This window comes from Anser cygnoides, chromosome 24 (assembly GCF_040182565.1).
Source record: "Anser cygnoides isolate HZ-2024a breed goose chromosome 24, Taihu_goose_T2T_genome, whole genome shotgun sequence".
NCBI lineage: Eukaryota > Metazoa > Chordata > Aves > Anseriformes > Anatidae > Anser > Anser cygnoides.
Genome location: NC_089896.1, coordinates 1,594,481 through 1,616,443, shown reverse-complemented (window position 1 = coordinate 1,616,443; position 21,963 = coordinate 1,594,481). Strand labels below are relative to the sequence as shown.

The following is a 21,963-nucleotide window of genomic DNA, read 5'->3' as shown; positions in this document are numbered from 1 at the left end:
ACTGGCAAGGCACGCGCTTTATTTATAGCCTGTGTATAAATACACTCCGGGCATAAATCCGGGGAGCGTGTCCTGGGCAGGCCCCGCTGCAGGTGTGGGATGTGGAGGGCGGGTTGGTGCCGCGGCTCCCCGCGGGCTGCCCCTGCCCGGCCGCGCATGGGCGGCGAGAGCGGGCTGGGGGAACGCGGCCGGCCGCAGCCTGGCGTGCCGTCAGGAGGCTTGTAGGCATTTGCACGAACAGCTCAGCGAAGAGGAGGTTGTGGAAAGCGGATTGCGAGGTGCCTTGGCAGCGCTGCTGGACTCCCTTCCAGACGTGAGTGGCAGCTTCGGGGGAGGCACGGTGAGGTTTGTCCTTATCGCCAGACCGCAGCCCCACGGAGACCTGCAAACGGAGCCCAGTCGCTGAGCAGTTCCCATCTCGTAGGTATCAGTACCGAGCAAATGCAGGCGGCAGTGACTTGGGACTCTGCCCCGCTCTTCTTTTGAACACCTCTTCTGGCATTTTCCTATAGCTTCAGGGTACCTTGTAAGCTGCAGTTACAAAGCACGGGGACAAGCTCAGGGCCGTGCTGATGGGTTTGAGTAGCTGGTAGCACTTCTTATCAGGGCTTTTCACAGAGCTCAGTAACATCTCAGCACTCCTGCTGGGATCCTGCGTCTTCCATGGCAACAGTTTGCATGCTGAGTGCTTGTCAAGCCACGCACGTGTCGCTTTTGCTCTGGAAGCCCCAAGTTACCGTGGCCTGTCTGTGGGGAGCTCCCACAGGGGGTCGTCCCAAGGATGCTGCATGGCTGTGGTGCTTTGAGCCAGCTGTTGGGACCATCTGGGTCACTGGGAAGTACTCCTGATCTGGCCAGTAGTATATGCTGTTGTATGTTCTACAGACACTATCTGAGGTTGAGACCTGGCATGATTTCTGCAGTTCCAGGTACGGGTAGATTTATGTATTGCCCACAGATCCAATGCAACTAACCGATAGTTAGCCCCTAGGTTTAGATGTGATCCGTGTAGTATGAGCTCTGCTCTTCCTTACAGCCTGTGCTGTAACTCTCCTTTAAATGGAAACGAGCACGAAGGCGTTCATAAATTAAGTTTTCCCATTTGGAAAGCAACCCGAGGGCCTTTGCTTGCCCAGTGCTGGGGGACCCTCAGCCTGCCTGACACTTTTAGCAGGCTTGTGGGTGTGCAGAGCCGGGACAGGAGCAGCAAAAGCCCTCGTCCACCTCCACGGTGGGACAAGCATCTGCGAGCCACCTGTAGGCACTGCAGCAGGTCTGGCTGTGGGACACGGCCGAGCATCCCTTTCTCTTGGGACACACAGGAGTCAGGGTAGAAGGTCTGAGCCCGTCTTCCAAATACACCTTCGCTCCCACCACCCGAAAGGAGGCTGGAAGGAGAGGTGCACGTGCTGTCTGTGCAGAGCTGGTAGCCTCGGCTGCCTTCCGCAGAGATAAAACCTGACCCCCGGGTCTCCCTTGCTGCTCAAATCTCCAGCACGTGCTTGTGCGGATGCCAGCTCTCCTCCCTTCTCCCTCCCCAGCGATACAGTAGTGTGCAAGCACAGAGGTCCTGGAAAATGTGAGGTAGCGCGAAGGAAAATTAATGTGTTGTCAAAGTAAATAAACAAGGACGGATGCTCTCCTGATGGCCAGGAGGGCTGGGAGAGGGCCAGAGCTGCCCCTGCAAGGACTCCAGCCACATAGTTTGGGTCTGATGCGTTGCATGGGCTCTGGGTCCGTGCTGGCACACAGACCGTGCGCTGTGAGTGTTAGGTTACAAATTGTCACACAGTTTTGGTGGAGGCCACGCATATTACAGCCGTCTGTGTTACATTATTATCCCTCCAGATCCTATAGGCATTCTTCAGTGCTCCTTTGGGGCATCATCTGTGCTGCCAGTTCCCATAACAACTTGTGAATTCATCATTCCAAAGGAAAAAAAAAAAAAAAAAAAAACAGCCCAAATTCTCTTGTCTTTTGTCAGCTACTGAAGCATTCGGATCCCTGGCAGCCTGCCGCTCCTTTTCTCCTCCTCTTTTTCTTGTTTTTCATGAAAAGAAATCCAGACATGTACTTAGAAGGGTCATTACAATTATTTATAAAGGAAAAAGAGTATTACCTATGCAACATTATAGATGCTGGGCCTTGGTAAACATTTAGAATCGAAACACTGGTAGATTAAAAGATTTTCATGTATCGGGCGCTGATTTAGCTGATGTATTAGTCTCTTTAGCATCTCTCTGACAGGTCTATTTAGAGCTTCCTTTACGTCTGGCCTTCCTCAGGCAATGACACTCATTACTTTCTGCCTGTCAGTCAAAAGGAGTTATAATAGAGCTTAAATGGGTCTCCTGACACGGTGCCCTTGTACCAGTAAGGGAGCGATAAATACAACACGGCTCTCCTGCCTGGCAGCGCCCGGCGAGGGGCAGGCAGCGGCCGCAGGGACCACCTCCAGTCCCTGCCTGCCTGGCGCAGAGGGGAGCTTCCCTGGGTGCCGAGGGCTCCTGGGCAGGAACTGGAGGCTTCTGAGAGGCTTTGGAGCAAGCTGATCTGGTGGGAGGTGTCCCTGCCCGGGGGGGTCACAGCCAGATGGTCTTTAAGGTCTCTTCCAGCCTGAGCTGTTTTGGCAAGATCGGTCTTCTGCTAAACACCAAGACAGGGAAAATCACCGCTGTGATAAACTAAAATGGGTATGTTGGGAGCGTGGAGGAAATTACTGAAAAAAACAAAACACTGAAGAGCAGTAACTGAGCACGGGAGGATCAGATTGACACAGGGCAGGATAGACAGAGGGTTTCTTAGTGTGTGATGTTTCCAGCATCCTCAGGGCAAACGTCACTTTTGTAAGTGAGCGTTTATGAACCATCAGCGTGGAATAAATAGTATTTGTTTAACTGTTCAGAGATTAATGCAAGTTAATTTCCACTCCTGTTTACTTTCATAAAGGTTTCTTTGCCCAGCTATTTATCAGGCTGCAGTGTCTGGACCCAGATAGGTGCTGAATTTGAGCTCCCCTGCGTCTGCCTGTTTCCCACGGGAGAAGGCTGGGTGAGGACTGGACACCCACTTTGCTCAGCCTCCCCTGGGGCTAGGTAGTTAAAGTCTGGGGTTCCTAGAGCTCCATCCCTCCGGGTATTTTAGGTTCTTGTTCAGGCCTTCAGGGAGAAAACTGAAGGAAATGAAAGGGGAGGACCTTGCAGAAGGTTATCTGCACCACTCATATCACAAGATCAAGGCAAAACCAGAAATACCTGAAGCCTCAGGATGGCTCTTACCCTCCTTGCTGAGGGTTTCCTTCCACGACAGGGAGCTGCTCCTCCAGCTCTGGTGTCCCTTCTGGGTCACAGCATCCGACCCCAAGCCCCTCTGCCCTCCTGCCTGCTCAGGCAGTGTGCCCCTTTGTGTGCTCCCAGCCTGCTTGTCTCCGCTTTCTAAAGGCTAACATTAACACATTGGGTTTTGTTTCGGTTTTTATCCCTTTTTTACCCCCTGCAAAGAAGCCAAAGGGCGCTGGCTTTACCTGTATTGTCACCATCATGTCCTGCCCTGCTACTGAAGGGTTGTCCTGCTCCAGGTGCACCCCTATTTGCAGCTGCTTTTCTCCTTGTTTCAAGAAACAATGCGCAAAAACGCAGTGAAAACCGCCGTAAGTTTAGACATGCAGATGCTTAGTAACATCGTGCGTGATTTTGAAGCTATGGATAGACAAATTCTGTAAGTGTCGACACCCAAGTAATAGGACTTATGTCATGCTCGTGGTCACATCTCCGCATCTGCGCTTGCTCAGCCAGGCTGCTACAGAATATGGAGGTCAGGGACAAAATCTGAGCTCTGGGCGGTTGGTGATTTGCTAAATCGGTGGCCATGCTAGACTTCAGTGCGGCGGTCAGTCTGTGTGGCTGCAGGGTTAAAGGCTCGGCAGGGACAAAGCCTGAGGACCACATAACCGCGCAGCTGGCGGTCACTGGCGGTCCTCTCCCTGACCAGCCCCGGGTTTGGTGCTTTTAAGGACAATGAACTGTGGCTCGGGAGGAGAACTATTCCCATCTGAGTTGGATTATCTGACAATTTAAGTGCAATTGCATGAAGAGAACATGAAGATACTCTAGATAATAGGTCAGCCTTGTCTGATATCACATAGCGCTAGCTTCGGTCTCTTGGCTTGCTCCACCCTGTTCACTGGCCATCCAGGAGCACAGCGAGGCAGAAGTCCTGTAAAACTTGCACAAACTTAATAACAAAAAAGAAAAAGAAAAAAGAAAAAAGGAAAAATAAATTAAAACAAAAGGTACCTCTTCATCTGAATAAAACCCTGTTCATACACACAATGGAACAAATTAAGCTTGTAGAGCCAGCTGTAATTTTGGCATTTCTCAACTTTACAAATAAACATTCTTTAATTAAAGCTCGTCTCTCGCTTCCGATGATTTTAAGAAAAAGCAAACAGAAGCAGTGCTGCAGGAGCGGGAACCTGCCCTTTCCTGCTCGCGGAGCTCGCTGCCGCTGCACGGCTAACTGGTTGCACCGGCGGGTCCCCTCCGCGTGAACTGGTCTTTCTGGGAGCAGCTTACAGGGGAACGCAGGTCAGATTTGCTAATTAGCTTAAACAGCTCATTCCCAGCACACTGGTTAAAAAAAAATAAAAATAAAAAAATCAGGACTCCTTTGGGAGAGGTGGTCCAGCAGGGAGGGCAGCACAACCTGTGACAAGCAGGATGCGTCTGGCTGGGGAGATTTGCCAGACTGAGTCAGTCCTGGCTTCAGTTCCCAGCTGTGCTTATGCAACTTCTCCCATATCTTATTTGTACGAGTTTTGAATTATATCTGCCTGGCTCTTAAGATCAATAGGAGCCATTGCTCCAGCTTATAACCACCAGAAGCCATGGCATTATCATGGGTCACTAAAACAGCAGGGACTAGAGGACGAGCAAGCGCGCTCCTACAGCCCGGGGCTCCTTTCCCAAGGGGCTGCGGCGATTCTGGGGAGCGGGGCAGGGCCACCACAACCAGGCACGGGGGCTGCAGGGAGGGATTCGGTGCCCAGCATTCAGAGCGCAGCAGGGACCGGAGACTTTAGCCCCAAGTAAGTGCAGATGACGATTTTCAGGTGTGTGTAACTTGGCGAAGCGGAGCGAATGTTCATGGGAGCTGTAAAGATCTGTAAAGATCTCCTTCCCGAGTGCAGGACTTGTGCCATGACAAATTTGCAGTTGGAGGGGGGAAAGCTAAGAGGGTTCTTTAGAGAAGCGGTTGGACAGCACAATTATTTTTGCATGGAGTAAGGCATTTTATTTTTCATTTGCTTTTTGACACTGCTGCTGAAATTATTATTCCAGTAGGGGCTGAGTTGATCCATGCTAATTTAAGTGTCTAAAGTAAAGTTACAAATGAGCTGTGTTTCCATGAGTAAGATTCGCAGTCATCGTTGCAAGGTTTATTTCATGGCAGTGAAATCATTACCAGTAAGCAACTGGTGTACTTTGAAAACAATGACATTATTTAATGATGATAATGAAATAAAAAGGAGTTTCTCTAGCAGCCAGCGTAGCTGAGTTCAGCACACTAAAAGTTTTGCATTTATTTACATGCTGCAAGGGAAACCTGTTGTTAAGAGAATAAAACAGTAAGAGTGGACTTTAAAGAGTCTCTCCACTCTCATTTGTTTGATTTATGCAACCAGTTTCCAGTGGCTGGACTGGCTCTGATGGGCTGCACCTCTGTAAACCTGCCACAGTTGACTGTGATGTTTTCCTGACTGTTTTTTCCATTTAAATCAACAGCTTTAACCCCAGTCTTACCCCTCGGCTCTAATTTAGTCTTGAGGATCGCCTGTGGGAAATTTCAATTTTAGGTTTTCAAAGGTTACCCAAAGTATCAAGTTATTGGATTATATTCAGCGGGCGGATTTGGGGGTAGTGGGGAAGAAGCATGATCAATATGTGCATCCTCTGGAGCTTTGTGAAGGAACTCTCCCAGGGAATAATTTAGCCTCTGATTTTGCAAAGTGTTTGGCACGGCTCAGTGCTGGCTGGAAGTGCTCAGCATCTCGTGGATCGCGGCGCTGGATGTGAACTTGGCTCTTTCTCTCTTTTATATGGCATTTTCAATGCTGTATATAACAAAACTGGGCTTCGGCCAGGATTTGTGACTTGGGATAGGGCTACTCCCAGCGCGAGCCAAACATCCCAGACATTACTGTGTTCACGTGCTTTGTTTTTCCTGAAGAATTGCGTATCTCTTCGTTCTTCTCCTGTTACCGACTGGCTTAGCTCAGAGAGGCTCTTCATGGCTCCCAGAGGTTGACTTTGGGGTTGTCGTTAGCTCGAGATGTTATTGGCAGTGGGTTATAGGAGCTGCCGCCAAGAAACATGTTTAGGCATTTGGATTGCTCTTGTAAATTTTAATTAATCACTTTGCTGCTGTATAAGGCAGCGCTGTAACACATACTTAATGCTCAAGTATTCAATTTCTTACAGCAACATTGTACCGCGGGTTAAAAAATAAAGCTGTGGGGTAACAAACGTCTGCATTCACGGCAGCTTTACTTGTAAAGAGTCTTTGGAAGTGCTGCCGGTGCCTGGAGGAGCCGTGGCGCTGGGTGCGGGGGGATGCACCCGGCTGCTGGACCTCGGTTAGCGGGGTGGTGGCGGGGCCTCCGAGCAGACCTCCCTCCGCCGGTCCCTCGGGGATGCTGTCATCTCCTGGCACTCCGCAGACAGCTAAAATTACCCGCTCAGCTGTGTGCAATAGTGGTCTGGCTGCTAACGAGAAGCGTGTGGCTGGGGGTGGGTTTAGAGGGTCCAAACTTCTCGGGCTCTGCGCGATGCATTCGGTCTTTGTGCATTTGCTTTTACGGGAGGCTGAGCGTAAGCCCTTAAAAGCAGCAAGCGTCAGGCAGAAATGAGAGCTGGTGTTGTTTTGCTTCTTCGGCCACCCCCGGCATGTCCCAGAATAGCCAGGCATGACCCGTGCTGTAAATCTAAGCCAGACCTGAGCCGGTGCTGCCCCCTCTGACCTGACCCCGTCCCCCGGCTGCTGCACCAGCCGGGGGGAAAGCTGCGCCTTGGCCGTGGCGCGGCAGTGGCCGTCTGTCTGGATGCACGGCCCCAATTCTGCCAGCAGCCACAGTGAATGCGTGCGACAGCTCCTACAAACAGCTCTGCAAGCACATGTGCAGATGCTTCAGATGTGAACATCCGGGATTTTGGAGTGGGGTGCCTGGGCATTCCTTACACATAGCCACTTTTTTTTTTTTTCTTGGCGAAGACGTCTGTCTAAAGCCCATGTGCCTTTTGAACGATGCTGAAACATTGTTTTGGCGTGAGCCATTGGTAAGAGGAGTTGGGTGGTGGAGAGGATTCCTGGTGCTGTTGCTTTACATAAAGATGAATTTTACAACAAGAAAGGCTTTCTGTTCCCAAGTTTGTTAACGCAGCACTTTGCATCAACAATAAATGCAGCGAGTAAATCACAAAAGAGAATGAAATTATTTGGCACTGATGTTAGTACTTCATACAGCTCTATGGGGTGGTCTGGGACCTTATAGTATGGCAGTAAAGTTGCTAAACTGGTGCAAGCTGTGTCCCTGGAGAAAGGGGAGAAAAAGCCCAGACAGCAGGATAGAGGATACGAACATCCTGCCTTCAGGTTTTGTTTGCTGCCATTGATGACATACATGATGTTCTCGCTAGAATAGGCATTTGCTGTAGAAGTGAACATGGATGAAGAAATCAGGAGGATTTAAAAAATAAAGGATTCTGCTGGGGGTTGGAGTTGCTACAATCCAGACTTCAGAGCAGGAAGAGGCATGTTCGATCGGGTTCGCTCCTTCTCCCAGGAGCCAGCGCTCAGCAGAGCGTCACGGAGTGTTTTCCAGGGCTCTGCCCAGCTTCGCGGTGAATGCATTAATGGGTCTTCCACCACCTTCCTCAGGAGGTGTTCCAGTCCCCACGCTGTCTGTTCTCTCTGGCAGCGTGTTTTTGTAGTACTCAGGCTAAGCTCTCCTTCCCATAACCTACTCCGTTGGCAAAGTGCCCCTTCTAGATAATTTCTTTCTGATCTGGTGTTTACACCCATCAATTATTTGCAGACTTTTATTCCCTCCCACCTTATTTATTCATTTATTCATGTATTTATTTATTTATTTTTACACTTAACTGAAATATAGATCTGGGTTCCTTAACCTCACCGAAGGGATCAGTGCTCCGCTCACCGTGTTGCTTATTCCTGGACAAGCGGTAGTTTGACTGCATTTTGCAGCCTGCGTCCCTCACCCCAGATAGGCTTCCGGACCAGGCTGGAGTTTTTGCATTACAGCCCCGTGCGGAGGATGCTGTGGAACTGCATCACCCTGAGACATTTGGCCAATAACCTACGTGAAGGGATGAAGGGGATAATTTTGCTGTTGCCTTGTTTTTGATGCTCTGTTCTGCAATACCAGTGCAGCTAGGTGGTAGCCCAAGACCCAGAAAGACATATTGAATATATACCCCTTTTTTTTTTTTTTTTTAACCCAGGAAAATAAGCTCATTACAGAGCCTACCACCAGAGGAGTTGCAACGATTGTGATTTCCCGAGATTTTACCCTGCTCTTGTTTCTGCAATGCCTATATCATGTCATTGCTCTTTCACTACTATTTTTTTTGCCTGCTTCTGCACGGGAGTTTTCTGGGGAGATCGGCAGAGGCTCAGCACATCAGCTGCCTTCCAGGGGTGCAAAACATTATAAGGGCTGACTCTTGTAGCATGACAAGGCTGTGAAATGTGTTGTGTTTTTTTTTTTTTTAAATCAAAAACCAGACTTTGCAGCCAGCCTCATTACTCACACGCTGTCCTTGTGGGACCGTGCAGCCTCGCCTGCGTGGTGCTGCCGTAGCTGCCTGCTCCCGACCACGTCCCGGAGCCTGGCACTCCAACCTATTGATTGACATCTCCGTCTCCAGCTCTGATCTCATGTCTTGACCATCTGCTTCTTCTGGTGGTCTCCGGAGGGTCTGCCAATCAGCAAAGCAGGCTCAAAATGCACAGGCAAACGGGTTAGATTATTTTTGGACCTTCCTTGCAGCCATCTGTTTGGGAGGGAGCCATGAGCTTGTCTTACCCAGCTGGGTTAAGGTGCTGTGGCAGCCTGCAAGGGAGGAGGAAGCAAACAGGATAAAGAAAATTACCCTCTTCTTAAGGAGCTGAATCAGCTGCGAGACGGCGCTGAGCTCTCAGCCAGCAACTGGCACCGGCAGCGAGATGCTGGGGCAGCTCCCGGCTCCCGGCCCCGTCGGAGCTGGCTGCGCCGTTCGCACGACACCAGGCAAGGCAGCAAGTTTGGTTCGACTTCGAAGCTGACTCCAGTTGCCCGTGACAACCTGGGTCTGAGTCTGTTTCACATGCACACGCATCCGCACATGCATATGTTGCTATAACAACCGGCCGGGACTTTTAAAAAAATGCTGGACTCCGTTTTCCAGGTTGCAAAGCGCCGAAGCTTCGCTGCAATCCAGGAGGCAAACAGCTGCCTTCGGGTTTATTTATTTATTTATTTAATCTTCCTAAAAAAAAGCTCTAAATCAAGTGTGCTAGGCAAAATGTCTGGGTTAACGATAATAAAGAGTCTGTAGTGCCTCGCTAGGAAAAGAGAGGCACACGAGGCTCTGCCTGCTGCTCTGGTGTTTGAAAGAGCCCAGCCAGCCCTGACGTGGTGAGGTGGTAAGGGATGAAAAAAACCTACTGGTTCGGGTGTCCCCAGGGCATCGCAGTTATTTAACGCCACCGGTAAAGCCACTGGTGTCACAGGCAGCAGTAAATCACAGATGAAGATTTTGACCCGAGCTAATGCAGTCAGACGCTGCTGAGAGCTGGGGACGTGAGCAGCAAAAACCCCGTATTGGCCTTGGGAAGCCCTTCCCTACAGGTGTAGGCTCTAGCTGAGGTACTTGTAGCTAGTCAACGGCGTTTGTCCCCTGCAGCAGGCGGAATACTAATGCTCTCTATTTTCCCCTTTTTCTCTGAGTGACACCCTGAGCACTGTTGTTGTCCAAAAAAAGAGGGGCTTTTCTCACAGGGAAGGGGGAAAGCAGGGGAGGCACAGCAATCCGCGTGTGTTCTGCAGGACGTGCACGTGTGCGGTGGTCCTTGCGTGCTGCTCTTCGTCTGGCCTGTGTTTGAAAGCCTTGCCTATAAAAGCAGCCCCAAGGAGGGCAGGGAGCTCTGCTCTCCCCTTGTAGGCAGCGCTCGGTCTTCCTGCGCGCGTCGTGACCCAGCCTGCTGCTGGGGCCGCATCCTGCCCTGCAGGGGTGCTGGCACTCTTCACCACCACCCCTGCACATCAGGATCTTCTAGGAAGCCCTGTCATTCCTAAAAGTGACCTGCCTTTCTTCATGTTTAGATTTAGTGGACACAGTTTACGTTGGATTGCCGTATTCCAAGTTCAAGCCCATGACGTAAGGGAAGCCTTACATCCTTGTGATCCTGAGATTGCCCCAGTGCACACACCGGTGTCTAGGATACCCTCGATCTTTTTTTTTCCACCCAGATGCTGTGTTGAGGGAATGGAGGAAAAAAAAAATAATCCTTTGACTATTTTTGGTGGATTTCTAGAAATGCAGTAGTCCAAAACCCAGCTGCGACTGGGTAAGTGGAGGTATGGCAATCCCAGGCAAGTGGGTGTGTGGGCAGCATGGGTCTGTGCAGCCTGCGAGCTGGCTCCATCTGCCTGGTGCTGGACGCCTTGGGGAGGTGCTGCAGCATGGACATGCCAGTGATGCTGTGCTGAGCGTCTTGGATGGGGTGCATGAATGTGGTGCACGTGTTCAGATCAAGTGGCTGGTTTATAGCTCCTGAGACCAACCGTGGTTTTTGATTAGCGTGAGAGATATTCATTTTTTTCAGCCCTTCTGATAGGTTTGTGTATAAGAAGGGGTCTGTAGACGTGGGCTGGGATGTTGGCAGTTGTTTCGCTGGTCGTGCTCTGCAGGGGATGGTGGTCTCCCGTTAGCACTTGGGGTTGCATACATGATCCCAGACTGTGCTGAGTGGTACTTGGAGATCTGTGGGGGATGTGTTGCCCATATTCAGAGATGGGGTTCCAGCAAGGTCAGACTTTGATGTAACCGTGCCCTGTTCCAGTGGCTGGTTTTGCTTTCCACTCTGCTCCTTTACCTCTCACGGCTGACTGGAGGCCTCAGCCCCTAACAGAAAATGAGGAGCTTTTCATCCAGAGCTCCCCAGCCTGAATCCAACCCAAAACACAAACTGCATGTATCCTGTGGATGGGGCTAGCCCATATCATTGGAAACCATCGTATTTTGCTCAAAGTGGTGGATTCCAAGGAAAATCCTTGGGCTGAGCTGGCTTTGAGGATGGACCTGCCTTTGAGACCCGGCTGTGTGATACCCAGGTTGTGTGAGGTTGGCCCTGCTCAGCATACGCATAGCTCTTTGCCAGGCCTGGCGTTAAATCCGCACACCTCTGCTTTCTGAACTCAGCTTTGACATACAGCTTCTTCTCCAAGGTACGAATTAGCTCATTAAACACTTTGCATAAGATACCCAGGCGCTGGCACTGAGGGAGAGGAAATCAAACCTGCTCCCGCTTTGTTCACCTGCATTCAGTCTCAGGAAACCTGCCTGAAATGATTCATCCCCAGCCGCAGGCTCCGGAGCCGTGGTTTGACTTCTCCAGAGCTGCTCTATGGCCGGGGACAGGCTGCTGAGCTGAAAGGAAGCTTTTTAGCTGCAAAAATTGTGCAAGCCAGCATGTGCTATTTCTGGAGCGGGCTGTAATGTATGCGTCTAGCCTGGCTCTCTTCAGCAACGGCCAAATGTTTTTCAAGCAGTAAAGAAGGTAAAATAGAGCAACACTGTGCCAGAGCCAGATTTTCCGCGCGTTCCCCGAGCAATGCCTGCAGGGACCCACACGTGCACTCACGGCCACGCAATTAAGCGCGTCGATCACCAGCGGGATGGAGCGGGTACCCGTAACCTCAACAGGGCTGCAAACCCAGTACGAGCGTGGGCTGAACCGGCTCGTTAGGGTGCTGGAAACAATTGGGGCAATGTTAGGGTGTTTCTTTGCCTGGCCTACACATTGCTGCTCCTTGGGAGGGTGAATCCGCCAGGACAGCGATGCGTGGGCATGGCTCTACAGCCTTTGGGTCTGGGGGAGGCTGACCTGGGGCTGAGTGGTGCAGGGAGCGGTGAGCCTGTGGCAAGCTTCCTGGTGCTGGTGTCAGGCAAATAACACAGTACCACTACGCTTTGGGGCAGAGGGACAGTTGCAGGGGACTTTTTGTGGGCAGTGCCGCAATCTTTCCCATCTGAGTGGCCTCTGACACCCGGGTCAGGCTGGTCCTGCTGAGCAGGGGCACTCGTCCCTGTAGGGTTGCACCTCCCAGGTGAAGGTGCACTGGAGGATGGGGCAGTGCAGCCCCGTCCTCACCCCTCCGCTCCTGGGGACCTCGGGATCCTCACTCACTCCATCAGATCTACTGTGTAAATCCTGCACTTCCTGGGGGTGAGAAAGGGGTGAAGCCAACCAAGAGGGGAAGAGATGGAGAGATGGACCTGTCTCCTTCCCCCGGAAGATGACTGCACTGTCCCCCTTGCTGGATGCCACTGCTCAGAGTAAGGAAAAAAGGAGGAAGGAAAGAAAACAGCTGCACATGGGCTTAAGAATGGGTATAAATAATGCAGGACGGGGTCTTTTGACAGGCTCTGATGGCACTGGAGCTTGGCAGAGCAGCATCACGGGGAGAGGGGCAGAGATGTCCCCTGGTTTACCTTTGGGAAGCTGACCGGGATACGGGGCTCTGTAGCATCACTGAGTGCCCGTGAGCACGGTGGCACAGCCACCTCTGTGTTCCTTGGCGTGGAGACTGGGGGGGGTGTGTCGAGAGAGAGCACGGGGGGGGTGTCCTGGTGCTTCAGGAACCCTGCTGGTTCACTGGGGGCAGGCACCGAGCAGGATGGAAACGGACCTGGGCCTTCAAGGTTGCTGTGAAACCTTAGGTAAATTCAGGTTTGAGAAAGGGACAGCAAAGTCCCTAAACGGAATTTAGGAAAAAAAAAAAAAAAAGGATAAAAAGGATGTTTGTTTATAGCACGTGCTTCAGGAACTAATTGATCCATGCTCATGGTGCTGCGTAAAATCAACATTTACTCACCACCTCTATGGGTTCTTAAACTGTTTTTGTAGCACTTTTGCATCCTTTACCCTTGCTAAATTTGATCAGTTTTGTTTTGCAAGACAGCGGCAAGATGAAGACATAATTTTTTTTTCTTTGTCTGGCATAATTAAGTAGGGTGTTTTTGTTTCACCAGTGCCTTTAGCTTTTTGTTCACACTAATATATAGTATTCTGACTGTCCACATTCAGCCCTGTCCTGCCATGGCATTTGTGTGTCTGTGTGTGCTTTTGCAATAGCATTGTACAGAGCTTTCTGTGCATCTGTATGCGTGTGCCAACACGTTTTCAAGAGAAGCCACTAATAAGGATGCAGATTTAAAATTATTTAATCTAATTGCTGGCAGCAGAAGGCACGGTGAGGAAGATGTTATGAAGAATTGCTGGATGGGCTAACAGTGTTAGCCCCATTAAATCCTCCGAGTATGAACTGTCTGTAGATATTTCCTCCTGCACAGCAAGAAAAATGAATTTAATCAGACAATAGGGCTAAGTTATTCTTTAGGCCTGTAATAAGAGATAAAGAAAAATAAGAGTAGCTAAAGAGCAATAAGAGTAACTTATTCTTTAGTTCTGTTTTAAGCCCAAACTCAGGTTAGTGACTGTATTTTTTTTTCCTGAGCATCTTCCCATAACCTGCTGTGATTTTTGGATTTCTGTTCAGGCTTAGCCCTGCTGGCCCTGGGGTTAGAGGGCAACCAGGGTTCCCGACCATGCCGAGAGCCACTTGCCCTGTGGCACGGCTGTGGGTCTGTGCCCACCTGCGTGGCCCAGCTCTGATGTGGTCAGGATGGGGTCTGGTTCCCATTCAGGGTCCTTGGTTTCAGAAGAGCTGCAAAGCCCATCACCAGCAGGCCCCCTGCGCCTTCTCTTTGTACGGCTGGAAACGAGTCGTTTCATGTTTAAAAAAAAATAAAAAATAAAAAAAATATCCCTGCAGTGGTATTCTTCAAAAACTATTTCAGATGTAACATTTATGAGCCCGGCTGCACAAGCAGCAGCTCTGCTCTGACCTTGAAGGGCAACGGTGAGCAAGCGTGGAGCGGGTCAGCCTGCCTCGCCGCAGCCCCGTTCGGAAACGTGCCTCTGCAGAGCAGTGCTCTCGAGGAGAGCAAAATGAGGGGCAGCAAAATGAAAAATGTCACCAAAGACGAGTCCGAAACGGTGGCAGAAGGGCTGGAGAAAAGGAACACAAAAGGGCGAGTAGGAAAAAGCCCTGATGTCTCTGTGGGAACACGCAGAATAACGTACAAGTTACTATCACGGTTGGAGTGGATGCGTGGGCCTGTGGCATGGATGTTTTGTTTCAGATCACCGCCTTACATCAAGGTCTCCTGTGTTTCTCCCCAGGCTCCCTCTCCCAGGTCACCACAGGAGCACCTGAGCCTCCTCCAAGATTCGGAGATGAGCCTGTAGCAGCTGGCCAGCAGGTAGGAGGCTCAGCCACGGCTTCGGTGCCCGCTTCCGTGGTTCGGGAAGCGTGGGGAGACCTCGGGGTGTGCAGCTGTGTGCTGCAGGGCCCGTTGCCGTGGTGTTTGGGGGTTTCGTCTGTCTGCAGGGCTTCCTGCTGGTTTTACGCCCCTTTGAGGTGATGCGGTCGCTGGAATTTGCAATTCCAAGAGGAGGTGTCTGGTGACCGATTGTTTAAAAGGATGTTCTGAGTGGCGAGGACTGATCCATGCTTTCAGTCCTTTTTTTTATGTATTTATTTCTGCTTAGTGTGTACCATTGGTCTTGTTTGGAGCTGCCCAGCCAGCCGAAACAGCCCGTGCTCCTGTACGGGTGCTTGCTGGAACTGCCCGATCCCAGGAGACGCGGAGGTCACCTCTCCTGCTCCCTGCTGCTGCGGTTTTCTTTCTGGCTCTTTAACCAGCAACTTCCTAATATAAAATATGTAGAAGCAGAGGCTGCTGTTGTTTTTTTGTGCCTTGTAGCTGAGGACGTGACCATCAGGTACCCAAATCCTGTCCTCCCTTACCTGCTCTCCCTTGCAGCTGCACCTTGCAACTTTCATGAAGTTTCTTCCCTTATGGGTAAAGATTTGCTCTTCTTAGCGCTGCTGCTTGCCTAACTTTAGAGAAGTTTGCGGAAAGAAAATACCGCTCATGGAGCTCTTACAAAACCCTCCAGGAGAAGATGCTGCGCTGCTGGCGTTGACGCTGACCGCCAGCACGTTTAGGGTGGCACAATGCAGGGCTTGGCATGTGTGCTGGGGGGGTGTTAAGGGCTGAGAGTCACTGGGCTGATGTGAGAGAGATGGACACAGCAAGAGGAGGATGGTGGGAGGATGCTGCCGTGTGGCATAGCCACGTCTTTGGTCCCAAGGGCCAACACTAATATAAGGGGGCAGATTTTGCCCCCCAGGGAGCAGCAGGTAGCCTCTCTCCAGCGAGAGCTCAGAGCTCCTCCATCAGCAAAATACTTCTTGCTCCACAGCCCTTATAGCTCATTATCTCACTGACCTTTAATTTTGCAAGTGTTTCGTCAGCCTGGTCCAGCTTCTGACCTCCGTTCCTAGAGGCAGCAGGATAATGTATTCATCTGCTGTGCTGTCTAGCCGCTTTGCACCCCTCCTTCCACCCCTCTGTCTCTGGTCTTTTTGGCAATCTGTCATTTTTTACTTTTGGTATGGGTCCAGGAGCTGAGTAAAAAGTACTTGGGCAGCTGGAGCAAGAAACAATGGGTTTTAAATGTGCTTTAACGTGTTTGTAAACGAGTGCACTTCATCAGGGTCCCTGCCCAACGCACTGACAGCAGGCAAAACTGATGAGACTCTTCTGAGGTCAGAATTAATTACACTGCATAAAGTGGTGCAAAATGGGCAAATGAGGCAATGGGAAGTGTCTCCTGTCCCGCCGTCCACATCTGTCCACGATGCCATGCTCATCGCGGTGGTCGCTGAGCACCGGAGATTGCTCTTCTCTTAGCTGTGGCGGTGAAGATGGGCAAAGATTGCTAGAAGTGCTGGGAGGATCGTGTTGGCTCCATGGAGTGTGTGGGGGGATGTCACGCTTGTTGGAACTCATCTATCAGGGAAGACCAATACAGAGAATAATCCTACTGCCTTGTCAAAATATCTAATTTCCTTCAAATATCCACAGCTTGTTCCTGGTGAAAAACAAATATTTTTGCCTTTGAATATATATATATATATATATATTATTGGATAAAATAATCCTTTACTGCAGATGACTTGAAGAGGGAAGCAAACTTAGGAACATAGGGAGGGGGCAAAAGATCCGTAGTTGATGCCGATGGACTGATGAAACCAGCTACCCCATTAGTCCAAACTCACCAATTTTGAAGCCTAAAGACTCGATTTGCAGCCGGGGGAATTGTGCTCCATGGCTCAGGGCTGTGCTCCTGGTGCTTAGCGGAGCAGGGCTGGCTTCGTGATACACAGGGACACAACCAGTCATGCTGCCGGAGTTTTTCTAGTGGGGAAGTGAAGGAGGAGAAAACCCAAAGCGCTTTAAAAGCAACCCCTCTGCCGTGCTGTGGCTCAGCTCCCCAGCCCCTGGCTGCTCGGGGATGGATGCAGCCGCTCTCCGAGCTCCTCTGTGAGCAACAGCGTAATTGCAGAAATTGGCACGGTAGCTTGGAACGAGATCTAATTAATTAATTCAAGACATGCTGGGATTCAATTTTATTAAACCTTGGAGTCAGAGTAGACCGGATGAAATGTAAGCAAAGGTTGGGAAAGGAGGGGTATGTGCGATGCGTGCTGCGTTGCCACCAGCGTGCCCTTCACCGGCAGGCTTCCGAGGGCACGCTCGGGATGTAGGTGTACATACCCACAGAGACATCCAGCAGCAGCCTGCTCCTGGGGATTTCGCTGCAGCCAGGGCTATCAGGGAGGCTCTGCTTCCCTTATCCACTTCTAGATTTGTGTGTGCAAGGTGTCTGCCCCATCCCTCCGTCCTGCTCCCCAGCAGCATCCAGGAGTGATGAAGAGGCTTCTTTTGCCTCTCCCCTGCTTCTGTGCTGATGAATGTGGCATGCTCCATCCAGACCTGCCTGTTATTTCATAATAAGGGATATCAGCTCTGGATTTACTGCCTGTAAAATGATTTGGTGTCTTCTGGAATGGAAATTCAATACGGTCGTTGCTCACATAGTCACATCTTGAGGCTTACTCCGCTCCCAGAAGCTGTCTGGTCAGGCATGTATGTGCTGGCACGGCTTTCCGCTGCTGGACTTTGCAGGAAAAAGTCTTTTTTTTGTTTTGTTTTGTTTTGTTTAGATAGGTCAACCAGTGCATATGTGGTTTTTTTTTTTTTTGCAAACCCCTCAGCTCTCTAACAAGAGGTGCAGCAAAGGACCCAGCTGTTTTAGGGATGTTGTTTTGCCTGCCGCGTCTATAGCATCCCACGCGAGCTGGCTTTCCTCTTGACAGTTTTAGGAATATACTAATTTTAGCCCTCTCTCCAAGGTGGATATATCTTTGGGGTTAGGGCACAATGAATGCCCTATTCATAAAACTACAAACACTGTAAAAAGAAGAGAGAGAAAAAAAGCGTGTCCCACCCTAAAACGTTTCTGATCTCCAAACAGCTATAATTTTGGCTTGCTCAGAGAACAAGCTGAGGTAGTGTTCATTTTAACAGCCAGGAAAGGGCTGTCTGTTTATATTTAGGGCCTTGTAGAGTTGCGCAGTATGTGCAGGTGGCACATTAAAACGTGTGGATGATTTCTTACCAGGATAAGGCTGTGTTTTTACTGGATTGCCTTTAATTTTGTACGAAGGCTAAGCAAGCACCAAAAATTTTGTTGTAATGCTTTCTGGGGTTAAGTTTTGTTGCCTGTGGAGTGCTGTTTTGAGCTTAAGCCTGGTGAATTCCTCCCTCCCATGCACCTTCCTATGCGGCTCTTCCCAGAGCTTACATATTTAAGAACAAGTTGGCATCTCCTGCCACCTGGAGTCTGTGGGGCACTGGTAACCGTTGTCCGCTTCTTACTGGGCGAGTAGCACACCGCCGCACCAAAACAAGGGGGAAGGACAGAGAGCATCTTGAGCATCTCCCAGTAGCGAGGTGGGCAGTGATGCTGGGTGTCAGTCAGCCGGGGTGTTTGCAGCTCTGACCTGCACCTCCGCGTGGGCTCCGGCTGAGAAACCCTTTGTTACTTCTCTGATTTTGGACACGTAGGAGAAAGCGCCACGATCACTGCCAAACACGTAAGATCGTAAGAAAAGCCTTACCAGAGGACGCAAACAACTTAGCTGTGCCCTTTTTCTAAAATTGAGGAGAGAATATATAAAATCAAAAGATAGGTTCATTAATTTGGGGGAGATTTGCTTGATGGGCAAACTTCTTAAACGTGATTGAGAAGGCTGCCCAAACAAGCCTGAACTGCAGATCTTCTTCTCATCGGCCCATCTTCAGGAGATGGACTTGATGATCCTTATGGGTCCCTTCCAACTCGGGATATTTTATGATTCTATGATTCTAAGGCTGTGCCTCCTGTCCCCAGCCTTGCCGATTATCCTGCTGGCTCGAGGAGCTGCGAGAATCCATTCATTGCTTGCCTGGAGCCGTCTGGGTTTCAGTGACTTTCTCTTGGCACGTGCTGAAGGGGATAGCATATGCAAAACAGGCACACGTGCCTTTGGGTCACGGCTTCTGGCATCTGGCTTGCTCTCGCTGCTTGTCCCCCAGTCCTGCAAAGTCCTGCTCCAGATGCATGAGAGGCAGCTCTCCAGCGTGGCAGAGGCTGCTTCTGCACCCCCAACCAGTGCATTATTATTCTCCGAAGAAGCAGAAATATTAAAAACAAAAACAAAAATACCAAACTTGCATCTTAAAAAAAAATAAAAAAAAAAAAGCACAACACAGCAACTCTCTTGCTGGTATCTGGGAGTTGAAGCCCTGTCCAGCCACACATCATTCTTCTGCCACCCTTCAGAAATCACTCACTGGCTACTAATCCTGCTCTGATAATAAGTAATGCCTTTCTCATGGAGAATCCAGATGCTTAGCTGGTGTTTGTAAAGCCTACCAAGATCCCAGGGCTAAGGAGGTCTGTACGAAGCAGAGTGCAGCTATTGATGTGACTTCTCTTGGTCTCCTGGAGCATGCCCAGGCTCCGAGACTTGTTCTTGGATCCCAAATTAGAAAGCTGATGGTTGTTCATTCAGAGTTACAGAAGGGCCTGCTGGGCTGAGCTGAAACACGGGGCAGCTGCGAGCAACTGAGGTTCGAGGCGGACACGAGAGGGATGGAGCTCAGTGCAGAGAAAAGATACTGAACTTTAATTGTAGCTACCTGTGCCATGCAGTGGCACAATATGGGCTTGGGAGACAGGGTAGAAAAGAGTGAAACCCAGGTTCTGTTTGCACTGAAATATTTCTGTGCATGTTTGGGCACTTTGCTGTGGTAACCCTATTTTTAGCGCCTTTCCCAAGACGCTTCTCTTTACTACACTGGGTTTCTTGGGAAGCTTGTGTACAAAGTTGTCCCAGGGGTTTGCAAGTTAAAATGAATGTTAATTCAGAAAGATTCCAAAAGATTAAATTCTTCAAAATACATCAGATTCTGTGGGAGATCTTTCTGGCTGCGTGTCCTGCTCAGACTTCATGCTGGTTATCTCCCAGATCCTGAATTCCAGCCTTTAGGCACTCCCATGGCTGAGAAGGGGTGGAAAGAGGCTTCTTTTATTTGGCCGGGTCCTGACTACAGCCTGAAACCAAGGATATTGTAATGGCAACTCATTTTAACAGTTAGACAGAGTAATCCCCAAACCTATTTTAGCATTTTTCAGCACAGTATTTTTGGTCCTCAGCCAGCAAAGCGCCCCTGAGTCCCGTCTAGCAGAGATCAGCTATCTGTTTTCCTGGGAAGAATCATCAGGGAGGGGAACAAGCCCTCATGTTTTGTTGTACGTTTGTTTATGACTCTAAGGTGAGACTTTTACCCTATCTTGTTCATTTAAATTCCTTCCAGTTTTACTGGACAAACGGTGGGGTATTTGTGTACTCCAGTTTTCAACTGGAAGGTATATAGAAAATTCAGGTTGAAACACGTCTTTCTTAGGAAAGTGTTTTTAGGCTCCATAAGGCATATATCCAAAAGAACAAACGCAATCCTATTCAAAGAAGCCACAAACAGTATAAATAGGGAAAAGCAACCTTCTTTTTCCAATGTCATCCCTCATACCTTGTTGTCTTTCACGCATAGCCATCTAAATATACAATATTTGAAAAAATAACAACAGCACAGCAATTGTACTTTATCCGCAGCACACTCATGAATACGTTGTGTTCTGTGATATGCTCTTACTCTGTCGGATTGTTTTTAAGGCTTCTCCACAAAACGTTTCCACGTGTAATTTAACAAGACCGTTCTCCATCTATACGCAGATTTGTGTAAGAACAAATTGCACTTGCTCAAAAGCTCCGCTATTCTATGAAAGTTTCAGAAATGCAATGACTAAATATATGCAGGGGAACGTCCATACACCATCAGGTTCAGGAGAAAAGGTATCCTTGCGTATATGTTGGTAACGTGCAAGCGATCAAACAAAATCGACAGGGGAACTGGGAGAGTTTGTCCTAATGGAGGCCCAGGATTGGCACGCAAATTTTGAGTGCATTTCAATATTTGAGCCTCCGTGAGAAAGGAAACAGCACAGCTTTTAAAATTATCTGTGAGCGCTGGGTCATCTTCAGTCGACGTGAACAATGTTGCTGTGAAGTGTACGGATGACGGGTTTGCTTCCATATGATGCATCAAGTACGTGTGCTGAAATAATATGGGTATTAGAGAGTGAAAATCCCGAAGTGGAAAATGATACGCTGCTGTTGACGTTTGTAACATGGGAGCTCTTGACTGTCAAGGACTTTTAACAAGATATTTCACGACTATGCATCGTCATCTTGAGTCACGTTTCAAACTTATGCTCTGACATATGGCTGCTATGTAGCCATAGGAGCAAATATAATATTATTTGTTTATTCTTTATTCTTATGTTCTTTAGATGAAAAAATATATTTTATCACAGAAAAGGAGTTAGTATTTTTAATATTTTGTGTTTCTTTTAATCCCATGTGACCATATTTATGTGTTTAATTCTGGAATACAAAACAACCTATAAACTCAAGAAGATACTTGAGTTTTAAGAGTGATGTTTACCAGCTCAATTTCATGTTGACACAGATATGCAAAATACCCTTATTTTTCCTTTATTGATTTCTTATTTGTCCTCTTATCATTACACCAAAGAAACAAAACTAAGCAGGTGAGTAAACAGCTAATTCCAGCAGTGAGGTGGGTAGGTTCATTTCCTTATTTGTTCTGGGTGCAGAAAGAACATACAGTATCTTGACTGTCAATATTAAAAACTGGAGGCTAATGTGGACCTCACTATGAACACGTAACACTTGGAAGAGCTAATCTGAAACCTGTGCACGTACCTGATCTTCATCACTGTTAGATCCAGTCAGCATATCGAGGTCATGGGAAAGTTAATGAGAAAACGTGGGTGCCACAGCACGGGGAAGAGGTTGGCACGAAACCTCCCCCTCTCTTCCCTGTCCCTTTGCAAAGAGGACAGCCAGTATAAAAGCATTGCGTGTGCATTAACCAGCTCACATAAAGGGGGAGCCTTACCTGAAACCTGTTAGACCTGGCAGTCCTGGTAGGACAGCGTTGTTTATGCTACAGCAATCTGCAGGCAGTAGCATTTTGTCATCTGCTTGTTGTGGCAGCAAGAGAGCCAACATGAAGTATTTATCTGAAGAAAGTCAGTGTATAAATTCATGTATTTTTCCCCAAACCCTTCAGAGAGCAT

The 21,963-nt window shown here is 49.1% G+C and overlaps 1 protein-coding gene across 19 annotated transcripts in view; it reads left to right on the top strand.

Moving 5' to 3' along the window:
* The window catches only part of HIVEP3 (HIVEP zinc finger 3), a 292,513-nt gene that overhangs the window by 138,944 nt on the left and 131,606 nt on the right, over window positions 1-21,963 (top strand). For 13 of the 19 annotated variants that reach the window (XR_010826516.1, XR_010826517.1, XM_066982752.1 and 10 more), the window contains one exon: window positions 14,527-14,606. The exons of the other annotated variants lie outside the window; for them this stretch is intronic. The gene's annotated coding sequence lies outside the window, so the exon portion shown is untranslated. The remainder of the gene's footprint in view (window positions 1-14,526; window positions 14,607-21,963) is intronic. 19 annotated transcript variants of the gene reach the window in all.